The sequence below is a fragment of the Eschrichtius robustus genome, unplaced genomic scaffold (assembly GCF_028021215.1).
Source record: "Eschrichtius robustus isolate mEscRob2 unplaced genomic scaffold, mEscRob2.pri scaffold_598, whole genome shotgun sequence".
NCBI classification, from domain to species: domain Eukaryota; kingdom Metazoa; phylum Chordata; class Mammalia; order Artiodactyla; family Eschrichtiidae; genus Eschrichtius; species Eschrichtius robustus.
Genome location: NW_027175472.1, coordinates 51,802 through 69,863, shown reverse-complemented (window position 1 = coordinate 69,863; position 18,062 = coordinate 51,802). Strand labels below are relative to the sequence as shown.

At 43.7% G+C, this 18,062-nt stretch overlaps 1 long non-coding RNA gene across 7 annotated transcripts in view; it reads left to right on the top strand.

Moving 5' to 3' along the window:
• Window positions 1-13,892, top strand: part of LOC137757989 (uncharacterized) — a 52,405-nt gene extending 38,513 nt beyond the window's left edge. For 3 of the 7 annotated variants that reach the window (XR_011072661.1, XR_011072662.1, XR_011072663.1), the window contains 2 exons: window positions 8,856-9,072; window positions 9,929-13,892. This is a non-coding gene — a long non-coding RNA (uncharacterized lncRNA). Of the gene's footprint in view, window positions 1-8,855; window positions 9,073-9,799; window positions 9,835-9,928 lie in introns of all 7 variants that reach the window. The other 4 variants (XR_011072664.1, XR_011072666.1, XR_011072660.1 and 1 more) reach the window with 2 other exon arrangements.
• The last annotated feature ends 4,170 nt before the right edge of the window (window positions 13,893-18,062 follow it).

Below are 18,062 nucleotides of genomic sequence, written 5' to 3'. Positions count from 1 at the left end.
GAAAAAAATAATCTAATATAAATTGGTTAAGAACCCCGCCCACCTTGGCAACCCCTCTTGGGCCCCATTTATACTGCCTGTTTCGACCACACTGAACTCTAGCCCTCTGATACTCTTATGTAGATTAGAACAAGGCCAAATACTGAGGCAGAGTGATCAGGAGACTGAGAACCGCGTTCTGGGTACCAAGTCTAGGCTCACATCAACCCAGCCTCCTGGGACACCATCTCCTCAGCCCTCCAGTCTCATTAGCACTTCAACAGCCCTCTTGGTTCTTCCGGTCTTCCCATCAATATGGCACCACCCTCTCCCCTAGTACTCAGCAGGTCAGGATGGGATGTGTCTGAGGGCACCGATATAGATGTCTACATGACAGCACAGAGGTGCCTGGGTTTGAAGGTGTGTTTCAGGAGTGGCCCTCTTCCTCAAACTGCTCCATTTACCATTTGCCAACAAAAATGCACTTGTCTTTTGCTAAGAGGCCAATCAGGAAAGGGTCTGAATGGAAGCATCCTGTAGCCCAAAGGGGAAAGCTACATTTATAAAGATCAGGACCATCCTGCACACTTGTCCGGGGATGACCTTTCACTTGTCCTCAGCAGTGAGCACTGTGGGTCCCTGAAGGTGTCCCAGGTCACTGGTATTACTTACAGCTGGGGCCGCGCTCAGGTATACGTAGTGGGCAAGCCCCACAGGAACATGAGGCAGCCAGGTGAGGTTGCATGGACACCATGCCTCCTGTAGAGATGCCCGGTCTCGGTGTACCTGCCGCACTGCCCACCCATGGAACAGAGCACAGGTTCGAGTAAAGATAGAGGATCCGGTCACACATTCTCTCTCAGACAACCAAAGAGATTGGTATCTGGTGGAGAACTGTCAGGGAAGTTTCTCTGAGGGCAGCACGTTGGCAGTTACGCTGCCATGGAAACTGTTAGAAGGCCGGTGAGGTCATCACTACCCAGTGAGGTCATGATAAGGAACGTGTGACTTGGGGGTCAGGCTTCAGGAGGAGGGGCAGTTTTGTGGAGGAGAGCAGGGGGGGAGGCAGAGGTACTCTGCCTGGCCCCTCACACCTGGGCCTCCCCACCCATGCCCTACTCTAGCAGACACCCCACGTGGGGCGTGCCGGTGGGCTGGCACAGCCCCAGGGGCCCCAGGAGGGCAAGAGAGACCCACTTTCTGAGACTGGCTTGAGAGGCAAGATTAACGTAAGAGACAGCTAGGTTGTATGGCACTGACCCTAAGAGGCAGAGGTTTGTGTGGACTGGGGAATCAGGGAAGGCTCCTTGGCAGTGGGCCTGAAGGACAAGTGAGATTTGGACCCATGGGGAGGAGAGGGAAGACATTCCAGTTTGGAAGAATAAAAGCAAAGACACACTCTCCTCGACCTTGTCCTGCCCCAAATGTAAATTCATAGAACCCTCACATTTTCACAACTGAGGACTGAAGAAAACCAAGAGGCGAAGGGGCCTACCCAGTGTTACACGGTAGTGGAGAGGTGTTCTGCTCAATGGTTAGGTTCATGTTGGGGCTCCGGATTTACAGCTGATAGGAATGTGAGGACAAGCTCATGCCATTTCAAACATTTCCAAGTGATACTGAGAGAGATGTTAAAGGTGCAAAATGAGGGTGCTGAATGACCTCACAAAGTGGGAATGGTGGGCCCATTTTCATATGAAATTCAAAACAAGTTCATGACCAAAGGACATGATACAAAATGACAACATAATCATTACACTCCCCTCTCCCCTAGAAGTAAAAATCATTATAATCCTCTCTCTCTCCACCATGAAAGGATGAGATAAAGGCTCAGCAGCAGCCCCCGTGAAACACATGGTCACCACTGTGAGGAGGTGTTACTAAGACGATTTGGTCCGACTCAGAGAAGGAAAGAGACAACTCTGCCCTTAGCCTGATCAGGCCCACAGGAAGGAAGCACACTGGGGGCAGCCTTTGAGAGTGTGGCAATGCGAGAGAACCTTCTTTAGGAGGGGACTCCCTGTTGCCGACCTTGAAAAAGCAAGGATGGGACATTCGTTTACTGGGGCTGTTGCAGAGGGGATGTGCCCAGGAGGTAGAGACTGCTTGGACTACTATTTTAGAGGTTGGGCCACCCTGGTTGAGAACCACAGCACCTTGCATTCCTAAACTGCTTGAATGAGCGGGTGCTCGTTAGGACAGACGAAGTCAGGCCTCATTGGAGCAGACTGCCTTTGGGAGTGGTAGAAGGTAAAATGTGAAGGGGAATGCTCTGGAAGAGGTTTGTCATGGCAGGTGGGCCAGCACGAGACCATTCAGATTCTCCAAGGCTCCAGAGATGACTTGGCTGGGAGCATCCCTCTGATGTGGTGCGGGGACTCCTACCTCAACAGGACCTGGCTGGGCATCTGCGGGAGGCAGAATAAATGGTTTATTAACTTAAGAGAGCGAGAGACTCACCTGGGGGGTTCCACAAAACCACTTAAAAAGACTTGTACCTGGATTCTTGAGCCAACCCTCAGAAAACTTATCTAGATCTGGAGTAGGGCTCTGGAAGCTGCACTTTTAATGAGCTTCCTGGGTAGTCCCACCACAGTGGTCCATGGATAGAGTGACCAAATTATTGTGTATTCTCGGTTGCTTTTGGGAGTCAAAGTGGGCAATGTGAAAAACTGCAGCAGGCATACGTATAAACAGGGAATATTCAAGGCAAACAGAGGTGTAGAGTTATGCTATGCATGAATCAGATTCGAGAAAAGCTAGCCTGGTGGTTAAAGAACACAACCCTTGGGACAGACAGACCAGATTCTGTCCTACTTACTTGTGTGATTTTGACCAAGTTCTTGTATCCTTCTGACTGTTTCTTCATATGGAAAAGAGCTATGGCTGTCCATTTAGCACAATATTCTCTTTTGGCAAAGGTTGCTCTGGGTCCATTTGTGTTCTCTGCAACTTAATCCTTTCCGGTGTGCAAGCATTTTTAAGTTGTTTGGTGAAGTATTACATTTGACTTTCAACTGTTCATTACTTTGGGCAAAGCTTATATAATGCTGCAGAGACTAGAACCTATGCAGAGATAGTGAGAGGATGTGATAAGCTTATTCTGCCGGTTTATAAAAAAGTTTAACCTTTTCTCCTCTTCCTCCGCCTGCCACCAAGAGATGAGAAAGAAGGCAGAGCCTGGAAATGCACACCAAGCAATACTTCTGTGTCAGTTTGCCTTTTATTCCTCTGCCAGTACTTCCCAGAGAGATTTCACCAAAAGTGCCTAAGCTTGCCATGGCCATTGTTGTGAAGAAGATTTCTCTCTATTGCTAGTCACATCCCCTTTTCCTTCTCCTGGGCGCTTAACGGATGTTTGGGGGCAGGAAATAAAATTTAAAGTAAAACATCAACAAAAAAAAAGATGAGCTCAAGTAGGCGTGCGTTCTTGTGGTCCAGATAAGGTTTGTTTCATTCATTCCCTCGATTAGCATTTATCCCCCTTTGTGCCAGGCATGCGGGGAGAGAGAGAAATGTCTTCAAAGAGTCTGTGGTTGTATCGGGGAGGGAGCTGTGGAAATCTGTCATTTAGAAACAGCATGGAAGTGCTAGGGAAAAATTGTTTTGTTCATTTATCACTCACTCATCCGTTCACCCATAGCAACTACAAAGGGTTTCACGCGGAGGAACTGGATGCCCTGAACTTGACATTCTCGTGGGGGAAACAACAATGTAAAGCACCAGCAGTGGTAAGTCACCAGTAGTGATTTCAAGCCAGAAGGAACCACTCACCAATGGAGAGAGGCACAGGGTGAGCAGTGACTTGCAGAAAGGAGGGGTTATTCATTCCAACTGCTGAGTTCAAGTTCATCTGGGTGGTTGTGTGGTTCGTGCTTACTGCATCTGTTTTTGGAACGTGGCTCCACCCTCCAAGAAGGGTGAGGATGATCACCCTTCTTTCCTCCTGCTGTGCCCCGGGGTCACCCAGCGAGTGTCTGCAGGGATGATCTGCTCTGTACTGGCTTTTCAGTCCCACTCCCGGGAGAAGAGAGACGAAGCTGTGTCTCCACCGCAGCTTGGCCTGATTCAGTCACTTGGGTGAAAAGGTGGGAAGAAGGTCAAGTTCATGCGAACTGATACACTGCAGAGTCATTTAGTCCTGAAGTACCAGTTCTGGTTGCTGGTGAGTTGCTAAATCCAGGGACCTGAATGTAATTCCTCCAGAGCCACTGAGACATCACTTCCAGGCCCATGGCAGGCTGTAGGGGTGCTGACTTTTCTCAGTGCTATGGAGCAGCCATCTTCCACGGAGAGAGGACTCTGTGTCAGCAGGAGCAGAACCACACCAGGCACCGAAGAAGGTTCTGCATCCCAGCATCTCCCAACACAGTGATAGATACACGGGCAGAAGATGCGACAGGGCATTCACCATAGAACACAAGCTTATCCCCAATAAATATGGAAAGATGTTCAACTTCACTACCTAACAAAGAAATGCAAGTTATAAATCTATTTCTTTTTTGCTCATCTAATCGGTAGAAAGTTTTAAGAACGCACAAAATTGGCCGCTAAGGATGTAAGGAAAAGGCCGTTTTCATCTGTTGCTGCTGATGGGGATGGAAATTGGTGCGAAGCCTCTGGAGGGTAATTTGGCAATTTGTGTATCAACAGCCTTAAAATGTTCATACACTTGGAGCCAGTAATTTTGCTTTTAGGATCTTATCCTAAGGTGAAAGTCAAATTTATGTGCAAGACTTATGTTCAAGAATATTCATCTCAGCCAGTAGTGTAATAGAAAAAATAGTAGAAGCTACCTAAAAATCCCACAATAGGGGGTGGTTAAATAACGGATGGCCCAACTTAAGAATGGAAAATAAAGACGCAGACGTAGAAAATGGACTTGAGGACACGGGGAAGGGGAAGGGGAAGCTGGGACGAAGTGAGAGAGTGGCATGGACTTATATATACTACCAAATGTAAAATAGGTCGCTAGTGGGAAGCAGCCGCGTAGCACAGGGAGATCAGCTCGGTGCTTTGTGACCACCTAGAGGGGTGGGATAGGGAGGGTGGGAGGGAGACGCAAGAGGGAGGAGATATGGGGATATATGTGTATGTATAGCTGATTCACTTTGTTATAAAGCAGAAACTAACACACCATTGTAAAGCAATTATACTCCAATAAAGATTTTTTTTAAAAAAAGGATGGAAAACAGTTCATTCATTACAAATGATTTTCTCCAAGAATATTTAATGGTGGGAAGATGTAGTGTACAAGCAGGGTACAAAATACTAGATGGAGTATTTCATTTTGTTAAAATTTTAATAATACAAGTGCAGAAAAAGTGATTAAAATAACAGTACTGATTTGACTACGGGACATTTTTTTCTTTAAGTTTTTCTGTATTTGGTGTTATAAAGCATCATATATCCTGTCTGAGTCTCAGTTTATGTTCTGTGAAGTGGGACTCATCACATCTACACTGCAGTGCGCTCGGGCAGAGCAGCACAATATTTGAAAGTGCCCTTGACAATGACCAGCCCATTGTAATACTCCAGGAATGGTTCTAATATCATTGCCAATGACACACCCATAGTCCGGATATTATCCGTAACGATTACTAAGGTTGTTTATCTCCCTCCAATTTTACTAAGAAAAGGATTAATTGAAGACTCTAAGTCATTTTTACTGAGGTTCTTTTTTTTTTTTTTTTTTTTTTTTTCCAAAATACTAATTGTAAAGTCTGCAGTGGGTATATAGGTGTTCAACTTTTTTCCAGATTTTATGTTTTTGGTTTTGTTTTAAACTTTTTAATTTATTATTTATTTATTATTTTTATTTTTGGCTGTGTTGGGTCTTCGTTTCTGTGCGAGGGCTTTCTCCAGTTGCGGCGAGTGGGGGCCACTCTTCATCGCGGTGCGCGGGCCTCTCACTATCGCGGCCTCTCTTGTTGCAGAGCAGAGGCTCCAGACGCTCAGGCTCAGTAGTTGTGGCTCACGGGCCCAGTTGCTCCGCGGCATGTGGGATCTTCCCAGACCAGGGCTCGAACCCGTGTCCCCTGCATTGGCAGGCAGATTCTCAACCACTGCGCCACCAGGGAAGCCCCTTTACTGAGGTTCTTAATACTCACCTTCCTCACAAGGGTGGACAAAGCTCTCAGCTTTTTGTATTGAGTGCAAATGTCTCTATTCTTGCCCATTTCAGAGTCCTCCTCACTCAAAATCTAGGTTTTGTCGATCTTTAGTACCCCGTCTCTCGTCTTATCTCAGATTATTCTGTGGTAAGATGGTGCAAACTATGTATTTACTAACTGGAGAGAATTCAAGTCCCCGGAGCTGTTGTAGCTCAAAATTCTGTTTTAAGTGGAGTCATTTTCTGTGCTTTCCTTTCATGCTGTCTGCAAAATGCCTGTTTCTGTCCTCCTTGAGATCCAGGTTTACAGCGGTCTCCTTTTTCTCATTCTGGGGTCTCTATGTTTGTGGCATCTCTGAGGGCCCATGTTCTGTTGAGGCTGAATTTGATACCTGGGGGGGGCGGGGGGGGAAGCAACTTCCAGATGGGTCAGCCTAGAAAAGGATCCCCCATTGTGTAGAAATTTAAAAACAGGCAAAATACCTGTCCTATCAGACACTATGATTTGCCCCCTCTGTCTGACGCAGCCCAGAGCTTCGTCATTTAATTCACACCTATCTACTGTGAAGGTCCAGCCAACAAGATCATTTTGGAGCCCTGAGTGGGTGCCCAGAATGGATGGGAGGGCTGAGGTAACCAGAACTCTGCCTTTTTTATGGACAGGTGTTAGGGCATCTTCTTTTCAAAGTGACACATTCCCAACCCATCCAACTCACGTAGAGGACAAAAACCACTGTCACCAGCCAAAGGGAGAAAAACATGGGGCTGCAGAGGAAGAGGGATCTTGTGGGGACTCTTGTATTATTCATCCACGTGCAAGGATGAGCTCCAGATTTGATAAGACATGCAGTCTGATCAAAAGTCATGCAATTAATGATTTCTTTCAAAAATCAAAGAACTCTTTGATTCTTCATTTTAATGTAACTTTGACCTCTTTTCTTTCCATGTCATGAAAGAGGCCTTGACTAAGCTAAACATGCTCTCTCTCCGTGCCTGCAATGTATCAGAAAGCATCCTCAGTTACTTTCACAGGCAGTGGAGAACTCCTTAATTTTTCTCTGACGACAAGAGCTCCCTTTGAGCCTGGGCCAGAGGTGAGCAAGATTCTGATTCTGGAAAGATGTAGGAAAATGAAGTTCCTTTTGCCAGAGGTTCTGGGTGAGCATCGTTGATGTATGACTGTTAGCAGGCTTACCCTCCTTCCACCTATTCTTCCTTTTCTGCATGGTGGACTGTCCTTTAGTTTTGGGGGTACAGTATTGGGGAAAAAAGGAAGGGGAGGCTAGAGGTAAGTAGGCTAGTGGCGGGGATTTTGTGCAAGAATATTTGAAGAAGGAAGTGTGGGAGCAAGTGCTGTGGTAAGACGGGAAAGGGAGAATTTAAAAAAAAAAATCTGTGATCCATAAATCCCCTTCAAAGACTCTAAGCAAAGTACTTAAATTATTTTACAATTACTTTTTGGTTACTACTCTGCAGTAGAAAAAACAATAAGTTCACTTTTTATCGTATCCCTATGTCATTAGCATCATTTTAAAGACGTGTCTTAACGGCTGTATCGTGTACCATCCTTTATTTAACCAGCTCCCTTTTTTGGACAGTTAATTCAGTTATTTTGTTGTTTATAAATATATATATATATATATATATGTATATATATATATATATATATATATATATATATATATATATATGTATATATGATGGATATTTTTGTTTGTAATTCTGATTATGTCATTTTGTCAGTCAGGATAACTGATGGTAGCTGTACTAACAAACAACCTAAAACCTCAGTGGCTTAGCAGGTGTTGACTGAAAAAAATGCACAACTAAAAGTTGAGAATCATCTTTTTTTTGGTGGACTTGCTGAGGACTTAAGCCCGGGAGGCAGTGTCAGATCGCTCTGAGAGATTGCACTGAAGAGGGAAGGGAGGAACCAGGACATATAGGAGTTTTGCAAAAACAAAACAAAACAAAACATTAAACCCCAAAACAACCAGGTAGTCGGAACATCAAAAGATTACTGTTAATTAAAGAAAAACCAGACATCTCAAGTTAACGAATTTAGCATTTTTCTAGGTATGGGAAGAGGCAGGAGTCTGGGCTCATTGGAATCCTTCCTTTGATGTGCATTTGAACTATCTAGAGCCAGCATCCTGCTTTTCTCCATCCTGAATCCCCTCCGGGTGCACCATCGGGGATGGCTGCCATGGCTGATGATGGCTTGATGGCTGCAACACTCTGTTGACTGATAGGGCAGGCGACATTCTTCGTCCATACAGGTTCAAGTTTTCTTTCTTGCTCGATTTACTGGCTAGGGTTGGAGTGGGAGACTCTGTTCTTTGCAGATGTGAGGGACTCAGGGTCCTTCAACATTGTGGCGTCACCTTCCTCAGGTCCTCAGAGCCCCGCGCTGGAAGAAGGGAGCTTGGAGAAGGCACGCACGCTCTTGGCCTCTTCTGCCCAGAGAGGACAGAGCCGCTTCTGCGCATGGTCCACCGGTCAGGGCTCGTCCCAGGGCCCCACCCAGAGGCAAGGGGGCTGTCGAAGGGAATCTGGATGCAGCAAAGAGAAAGGGCCAATGAGTATTGATTAACAACTAGCCAAGGTCCTACCTACCTACCAATTCACTGTCAGATCTTTAGAATACAAAGGGTTACATTCCTGCAATCCTCCTCTAATTCGAGACAATTCTCCCTTCATATTCTCTTTTGCTTATAGCAACCTTGAGCTGGGTCTTCCCAGGCTCTTCTTTCTACCCCTACAGGCTGTGGTCTCCTCGGAAGCTTTGGTGGGATGCAGGCGGCATCTGGGAGAAGGCGCCTCGGAACTCACCTGCCCGCGTTGCCCAGGACCCCAATTCCTTCCACCTCTCGGATGCTGCTTTCTTTTCCCAGGGACAGAGCCAAGCTGTAATTGACTCCTTGGGTATTTCAAAGTCCCTGATCCCAAGACTGAAGGATGACTGCCTGCTGTTGTGAAAGGTTACCAAATTATCAGGACCTCTGATTGGGAGGGACAGTGGGAAGAGGGGAGGTGGTGTCAGGGGAAAGGCACTGACATTTCAAACTCAGCTGGCGACTCCAGCCCCTGGTAATGGCTTTAGTAACTTCCCAGCTGATCCCTGTGATTGAGCATCAGGACCACTGAATGCTAATTGAGTTGAAAAGCTTCCCCCTCATGTGCTAAAACTCTCAGGCAGTAAAAGGCTTCTGACCATGTCTGGAGTTGCGTGCTGGGGACAATGTGGTGGGTTGCCTCTGTCTACACGTAACTGCTGTTCGTCTTCCCGGCTTGACGGGGTAGGGTTGCTGTACATACACAGACTTTAAAATTATTTTTAAATTATTTTTTTAAACTGAAGAATGGTTGATTTACATTGTTGGTGGTTTCAGGTGTACAGCAAAGTGATTCAGTTATGCATACACACATACATACGTATACATACATACATATATATGTTGTTTTCCAGATTCTTTTTCATTATCGTTTATTGCAAGATATTGAGTAATATTGAACACAGTAATACTGTGCTCTACAGTAGGACCCTGTTGTTCATCTATTTTACGTATATCATATATCTGTGTGTCTCTGTTAATCCCACACTCCTAATTTATCCCTCCCCTCACCCTTTCCCCTTCGGTAACGGAAATTTTGTTTTCTGTGTCTGTGGGTCTATTTCTCAAACAGACTTTTTTTTTTTTTAAGCAGATTGCACCTTGCTGTGGCTGGATCAATACTCTGGAGTAAGCTGTTTGCCCTCAAAACTGCTGGGGCCGCAGCCATGGAGCTGCAGGATCCCAACGGGGTCCTGACGTCCATCTGCTCTGTTTTTTTCAGGTGCGCTGAATCGACAGTCCTGAGTTTTGAAGTTTTCCTGGAGGGGACTTGAGGGGATTTCTCCAGGATCGATGGAACTCCTTTTGTGGTGCTTCAGTGCTTCCGCCATGAAGCGCTCATTTCCCTATGCACATCCCCCCGCCCCACCCCACTGTTTCCTTTACTCTCTCTCCTCCCACCCCCAATTCCCAGAAGAAGATCTAGGAATCAGGTCCAAACATAAGATCTTTGGAGAATCCTTGCGTGTGTTTTTTTAAATTTTTATTGGAGTATAGTTGATTTACAATGTTGTGTTAGTTCCGGGTGTACAGCAAAGTGAAGCAGTTATACATATACATATAATCCACTCTTTTTTAGACTCTTTTCCCATACAGGTCATTACAGAGTACTGAGTAGAGTTCCCTGTGCTATACAGTAGGTCCTGATTAGTAATCTAGTTTATAGGTAGTGTTGTGTATATGTCAATCCCAATCTCCCAACTTATCCCTCTCCCCTCCCCACTTTCCCCCCCTGGTAACCATAAGTTTGTTTTCTACACCTGTGACTCTATTTCGAATCCTTGTGTTTTACTCTCGTCCTGAAACTAGATAAAGCCTAGCCATCAATCAACAGGTGAGGAAGTAGAGCCAGGCGTTGGTTGAGTGTTGATGTTTCTGGTACAAGCTGACTCTCCGCTCATCATCCCACACCTTCATCAGCCATCATCATGCTGTCTGTCACCTCCTCTTCTCTGAAGAAGGCCCGGGCCATCTTTTGAAAATACAAAGTCCAGCATTGAGACCCTCCCAACTGAGAGAGCAGGAAGGGCCAGGGCTGCTGAGGTGCTCCCTGAACCCCACTCAGGGGATCTGTGTTGTTCCCCCCTGGGTGTATTGTGTGGACCCCTAAAATTCCTCCAAACCTCTGCCTCTGCGCTTCCAGATTGCCCCTGAAAGAAATGAACAATAATCATAATACCCACCACGTACTGACCGCTGGTCTCTTGAGGGCTGCCTTGCCATTGGACAACATTTGTTGAGCTCCTACTGTTTGCCAGACAGTGGGTACATGCTTTATGTGTGTTTAGCCCTTCTGACAACACTGTGATTTAGGACCTGTTAATATGTCTATTTTGCTGAAATGGAAACTGAGGTTCAGAGTGGTTAAATAACAAGGAAAAGTCCATGTTTTTACCCCCTACACTAATATATATGTATATTTGTGTATATATATTCTATATATGTATATTTAACATATATATGATGTTGACTGAAAAAAATGCACAACCTCAAAGTTGAGAAATATGTTTTATTTGGTGGGCAAAACTGAGGACTTAAGCCTGGGACACAGCCTCTCAGCTCTCTCTGAGGGACTGATCCAAAAAGGAGAGGGAGGCGCCATCAACTATAGGAGTTTTTGCAACAAAGACCAGGTAAATCGGAACATCGAAAGATTCCTGTTAATTAAAGAAAACCAGACATCTCGAGTTAATGAATTTTTAGTGTTTTTCTGTGTATGGGAAGATGCAAAAGTCTGGGCTCACTGAAATCCTTCCTTTGATATGCACCTCAGCTATGTGGGCCAGTATCCTGTGCTTTCTCATCCTGAGTTCCCTCGGGGTGCACCATCAGGGGAGGCTGTGGCAGTTGACTGCTAGATGGTGGGCATCCTGTTTCCATCCTGAGTTTCCTCAGGGTTCACTCTTGGGGCGGCTATAATGTGATGGCTTGATGGCTGCAACATCCTTTGTTTACTGATATGGCAGGCAACACTTTTTCATTGACAATTATATATATACAATAGACACTGTTCGTGTTGCATATATTATCTATTTTACGTACTACGTGTTTTTTAGAATCTTTGCAAAAAACCTTGCAAGGTAGGTGTTATTCTTTACATTTTGTGAAAAAGAAATTAAAGCCTCTAACAGGCTGAGAAATTTGTCATGTCACTACATCACGATTAACAAGTCAGTGAACAAGATTTTGAATCCAAGTAATCCTTTTGTGAAAACAAAACCCCCCCAAAAACAAAGAAACTATGTTCTTTCCATGCTCCAAAATATATTTTGGTCAAGTGACTTAAGAAACTCTCCCTTAAGCTTGTCTAAAGCAGAAAATAAGACAACAGTGCTTTACTGGAAATTATCAAAAGGCAGGATCAAGCAGGAATAATGAAAGGGAGCCTGAGGTTTCGGGTGATGAACCCACTGGCTAAATAGGCCCCTGGAAACAGACCCACTTTTTTTTTTTTTTTTAGTTAATTTGTATATTTGTTTATTGACTGTTTTCCTCCAATAGAATGTAATCTTTTTTTTTTTTTTAACATCTTTATTGGAGTATAATTGCTTTCCAATGGTGTTAGTTTCTGCTTTATAACAAAGTGAATCAGCTATACATATACATATATCCCCATATCTCCTCCCTCTTGCTAGCTCATGATTTAGGACCCACGCACAGGAGAATTCAGGCTGCATTAATATAAAAATATGACTTGCAGCCCTGGAGATGTGGCTTCAGAGGAAATGATGACTTAATGCTTGTGATCTGTAAGAATGTTGGTGTTTTGGGTCAAATAACCTATGCATTTTCTCAAGGGAGGTAGGTTTGGGGAAAAAAGGCAATAATTAAACTGAACATACCAACAAGGAAAAAATAATTTAACTGTTATGATGACTCATTTCGTTGGCAGCTTCAGGTAATGAGGTGCTCTGGATGAATTTTCCTGAGAGCAGAAACATATCCCTTTAAATGATTAAGCATGTTATCTTCATCAATCTTTGAAGAAAATATTTCCAAGGTACATTTTATATTCTCTTTTGTCAGTAGTATTCTTGACAATTTTTAGGACTAGAGACATAGTTTTGTTTTTTTTTTTTAAAGAGTTTAAAGAACTATTTGATCTTTGAAAATCATGTTACATCGTTGGTCCCCAGTGTTTTCATCTACAGTATGTGAACTTTGGGTTAGATGATCATCAAGGTTCCTTCCATCGCTAATATTCTCTAAGTAAAGGGCTCTTGTGCACAATAAAATTTAAAACATAAGAATCATCAAGGGGCTTGTTAAAAATGCAGATTCTTAGGTATCATTGTTGGAGGTTCTGATTCAGTTGGTTTGAGTGAGGCAAGAGAACCTGTATCATAAATGGGTGCATACCCATGGCCATTTTGATGACCTCATTTTGAGAAACTGATTCTCTTTCCAGCCTCAGATAACAGATGTCGTAACCATTTTTGGCCACCAGGGTACCGTTGCTGCCCTGCCCTCAGTGGTGTGAAGTTGTAAGGGGCTGACCAGACCCAGAGGCCTGTGCTTTGAGAGTTTGCTTCTGATCCCATCCTCAGTATTAACTGTCACTTAGTTAATGTAGCTGCTGAGGAAAACCAGATAATCGAGCTTAAAATTAGGTGCCCTGCATTTGTACCTATGAGTCATTAAGTTTTCATCTCAGGCTGGGTAGGGGCGAGGGGAGGACTTCCATTTTCTCCTGTAGTCTAAAGTGCATAAATGAGCCACGGCTATCTTAGACCCTGTTTGGAGGTCTCTTACTCTTTGTTCGTGTTCTTTGTCATCCTAAGAGTCAAGTTTCTGGAAGGGCGACATCAGGATAAGTGGCAGATTTCTGTGTAAATATGTTAACATTTCATAGTGAGGTTTGGGGTCAGGGCTGTCCCTGACTTCTCTTTTAAATTTCTTTATTTTTTAAACAGTTTTATTGATGTATAATTCACATGCCATACAATTGACTCTTTTGAAGTATATGCAATTCAGTGGTTTTTAGTAAAATCTGTGAATTTATAGAGTTGTATGCACCTATCATGTAATCTAATTTTTGAACATTTCCATCACCCTCCAAAAGAAACCTTGTGCCTATTTGGAATCACTCTCATTCCCACCCCCAGACCCATTCAACCGATAATTTACTTCTTACCTCTATAGATTTGCCTTTTGTAGACATTTCATATAAATGGGATCATACTGTATGTGGTCTCTTGTGTCTAGCTTCTTTTATTTAGCGTAATGTTTTTGAGGTTATGCAGTAGCATGTATCATATTGCCAAAGAATATTCTATAGTATGGATATATACTACATTTTATTTATCCATCCACCAATTAATGGACATTTGGTTTGTTTCCGCGTTTTCGCCGCTCTGGCTGATGTGTGCATGTAGTTTTAATTTCACTTGGGTGGTTACCCAGGGGTAATTACCTGGGTCATATGATGAATCAGTGTTTCAAAGTAGCAGTTTCGAATTTGACAATTCCACCAGCAATGCATGAGGGTTCCAGTTTCTCCATATCCTTGCCAACACTTGTTATTATTGGATACAAGTGCTTTATTGGATATATGATTTTCAAATATTTTTTCCTAGTTCATGGCACGTCTTTACTTTTTTAATGGTGTCTTTTGAAATGCATTATTTTTTATCTGAATGAAGCCCAGCTTATTTTTTTCTTTTATCAATATACTTTTTGGTGTCATAGCTAGGAAATCTTCGCCTGACCCAACATCAGTGTCTTGATGCTTACCTAAAATCTTGTAGGCTCTGTTCAATAGGAAGTGACCAGTGACACCTACTATTTAGTGCCTTGTTTAAACAGATGAAAGATGAATATTCACGTTGTGGCCTGAACCTACTCTAATGAAAGCTTGCCGACAGTTTTCCTAAGGGCGTGAAGGTGCCGCAGCCAGACTGGACTCCTCCATCACCATGCCATGGCCTTCTTAGCATCTCTTCCTCATCTTAGTGCCTGCCAGCAGCAGAGGAAGGAGAACATAGGTCTTTCATGTACCTTTTTGTACTATGAGGTAGCACTGTGCCCTCCTTACTTTTTCAGAGCCTTAGGTAGAGGACCCTACCCTGAGGTGCCACAGCTGGAGGAACACAGCCCTTCTCTTTTTATAGGTTTTAGAGTGAGATAGCGGGACAGTAGCTCACTCTCAGGCAACAAAAAACCAAACAAAAAACCACCCACTGCCTTAGGGTTTTGTCCTAAGAGTATGCTGTTTGCAGCCTCTGTAGGTAGACACCAGGCGTCCCTGAGAGCTTCTGATAGACTTGATACTTCTCCCCAATCCTGTTGTGTCTCTCCTGCTTTCCTAAAATACTAAGTAGTTTGTGTCCACTTTCAGTTCTGGATTTTTCCCACTGCGTTTAGACTGGGAGAAACGTTATCAAATCCCAGCGTCATGAATGCCTGATTATCACTTGTAACTTTTGTCTCTTGAGCCTAGAAGGCATCTCTTGTGTATAAATGACACTGGACGTTAATATGCACCCTGAACTTGAATACAGTGCACATCTAGTAACAGCTTGTATAAAACGTGTTACTCCCCGAAGTAGTCCTAACTAACACCTTATAATTGAAAAAGTGAGTTATAATTGACCAAATGCTTTCACAAATATGATCCCTTTTGATCCTCACATCTCTGTGGGGAATTACTGCTCCTTTTTTTAAAAAAATAAATTAATTTTATATTTATTTATTTTTGGCTGCGTTGGGTCGTTGCTGCGCGTGGGCTTTCTCTAGTTGAGGCGGCTGGGGGCTACTCTTCTTGTGGTGCGCGGGCTTCTCATTGCGCTGGCTTCTCTTGTTGCGGAGCACGGGCTCTAGGCGCGCGGGCTTCCGTGGTTGTGGCACACAGGCTCAGTAGTTGTGGCGCATGGGCTCAGTGGCTCCGCGGCATGTGGGATCTTCCCGGACCAGGGCTCGAACCCGTGTCTCCTGCATTGGCAGGCGATTCCTAACCACTGTGCCACCAGGGAAGTCCCTACTGCTCCTTTTTTACGTATGAAGAAAATGTCTGGACTTCCCTGGTGGTATAGTGGTTAGGAATCGCCTGCCAATGCAGGAGACACGGGTTCGAGCCCTGGTCCGGGAAGATCCCACATGCCGCGGAGCCACTGAGCCCATGCGCCACAACTACTGAGCCTGCGCTCTAGAGCCCGCGAGCCACAACTACTGAGCCCACGTGCCTAGAGCCTGTGCTCTGCAACAAGAGAAGCCACTGCAATGAGAAGCCCGTGCACCGCAACGAGGAGTAGCCCCCGCCCGCCGCAACTAGAGAAAGCCCACGTGCAGCAACGATGACCCAACGCAGCCAAAAATAAAATATAAACAAAGAAACAAAAAAAGACTTGTCAGAAGTCATTTATCCCCAAATATAGGATTTCTAACACCAAATTTGATGCCTTTCATGTAGCATCATGCTTCCTCTCCAAAGTAATAACACTGAATTTTTGTAATTTTAAGAATATTAGACATGCCATGTTATATTAGACCTATGGTTAATCTATAAGCAGTCATTTACATTTTGAATGAGATCTGTAGACAGCGATATATATTCACTTTTTAGGACTTATTTCCTTCTCAAGCTTCTATTTCTTGCTACAAAGTAAAACGTTTTGTTTCCTGTTAAAGGAGTTCTAGGCATTGTCAGTGGGTAAGGTTTGTGGTGGTAGCCAGAGTACAGAGATCCTGAACGTGGGGACGTCCTTTTGCCATTAAATTTATACTGTGCCCGAAGCTGGGTTGAATAGTTTTAGGCTGTTTGAGGTCCCAGGAAGACTCTTTGCCCACCCAGGGAGCAAAAGGCCCAGGAAAATTTCCATGTGATTTTAGCTTGACCCCATTTACTGGATGATTCATCCCTCCTTTCCTTAATTCCACGCCAGCTTTCTTCACCTAGGTTTTCTCCTTTTCCCGAGACCATTCTTATCGTGATCTCTTGCTTTCTTTGTTTCACCACCTGTGGCTTAGGACCATATTTCTCCAAGTGTGGGCCCTTGAGCAGAAACATCAGTTTGTTAGAAATAGAAATTCGGAACCCACAAAATCTGCTTAGTCAGAAACTCGAGGGGATGGGGCCCAGCAGTCTGTCTTTGACACACCTTCCAGGTGATTCTGATGCATGCTCAAGTTTGAGAACCATTGGTGCAGTAGTTAATTTTTTTTTTTTTTTTTTTTTAGCATTCCTTTAACCTTTCAAAGTGATTTATGAATTTCATCTGACTTACCACCCTTTAGGACAGCATTTTTCTCGCAGTGCTTTGTTTTTGGCCAAAATAAAGGGTTCCGTGGTCAGCTGGCATGGGAAAGACTACATTCTTATGCATCCTTACTCTGTGCCCCCCATACCCTACCCCCAAAGTAGGTGAGGATTCTGGGGTCAGTTGCCAGGTTTCAAATTTTAGCTCTATCACTTAGTAGCTACTATTACTGCCACCTACTTACCTTAGTGATCTTTGGGGAAGTTACTTTCCTCTCTGAGCCTTTACTGTCTAGCTTGTAAACTCATGGAATAAAATGGCAATTACTTCTGTAGGAAGTTGTGAAGACTAAACAAAGTGATGCACATACAGTGACTCAGGTGGTGTTTGGCACGTGGAGAGCTTCCTTGAATGTCGTGGATCATACTGGCTATGACCCTTGTCATTGCCAGGACTGTACTAAATAAATAAATAACTCTCCATCGGTTATCTCTGGCGCTTGGCATTTCACTGCTCATTTCTAAACCTGAACATTTGCCGTGTGCTCCATTTTTCAATATTATACAAATGAGACTAGTTTTCACTAATATCCCGAGATAAACTGTATTTGAAATTTTGCTTATTTCTTCCTTTTGTTTTCTGCCACCAAGCCACTTTCCTATCTGGGGCAGAATATTTCTTTTGATAGTGATTTAATATTTTAAGCCTTTGTTGAAGAATGTTGTCTAAGATGTGTCGAAAGTCTAAATAAACATTATTTCCTGCCTCAGTTTATTTACCACTTCAAAAAATTTCAGGTGTTTTATATCTATTTCTCTTTATAGATACAGAATCTACCTATAGATATAGAATTAATACAGATATCTATAGATTCTATCACTTTACGGTGTTTCTTCCATTAGGTTATTTTTACTTCAGTGTCTGAGTCTATTCTTAATTAAAAATTCCATCAACCTACCCTATACTTCCAACAAATCCACAATGAATCTTATTTTATTGGGTCTTCTCCAGAGCCTTTGTAGGAGCCAAATTTGGGGCTATTTGGATGATTCTATCTAACTTTGCCTACAAATTCATAGTCGTCCTCAAGAGCATCCAGAACTCTGGTTGGATACCATTCCATCCTGGTGATTTATTTCACTTTTGTCAGTTAGGACGAGT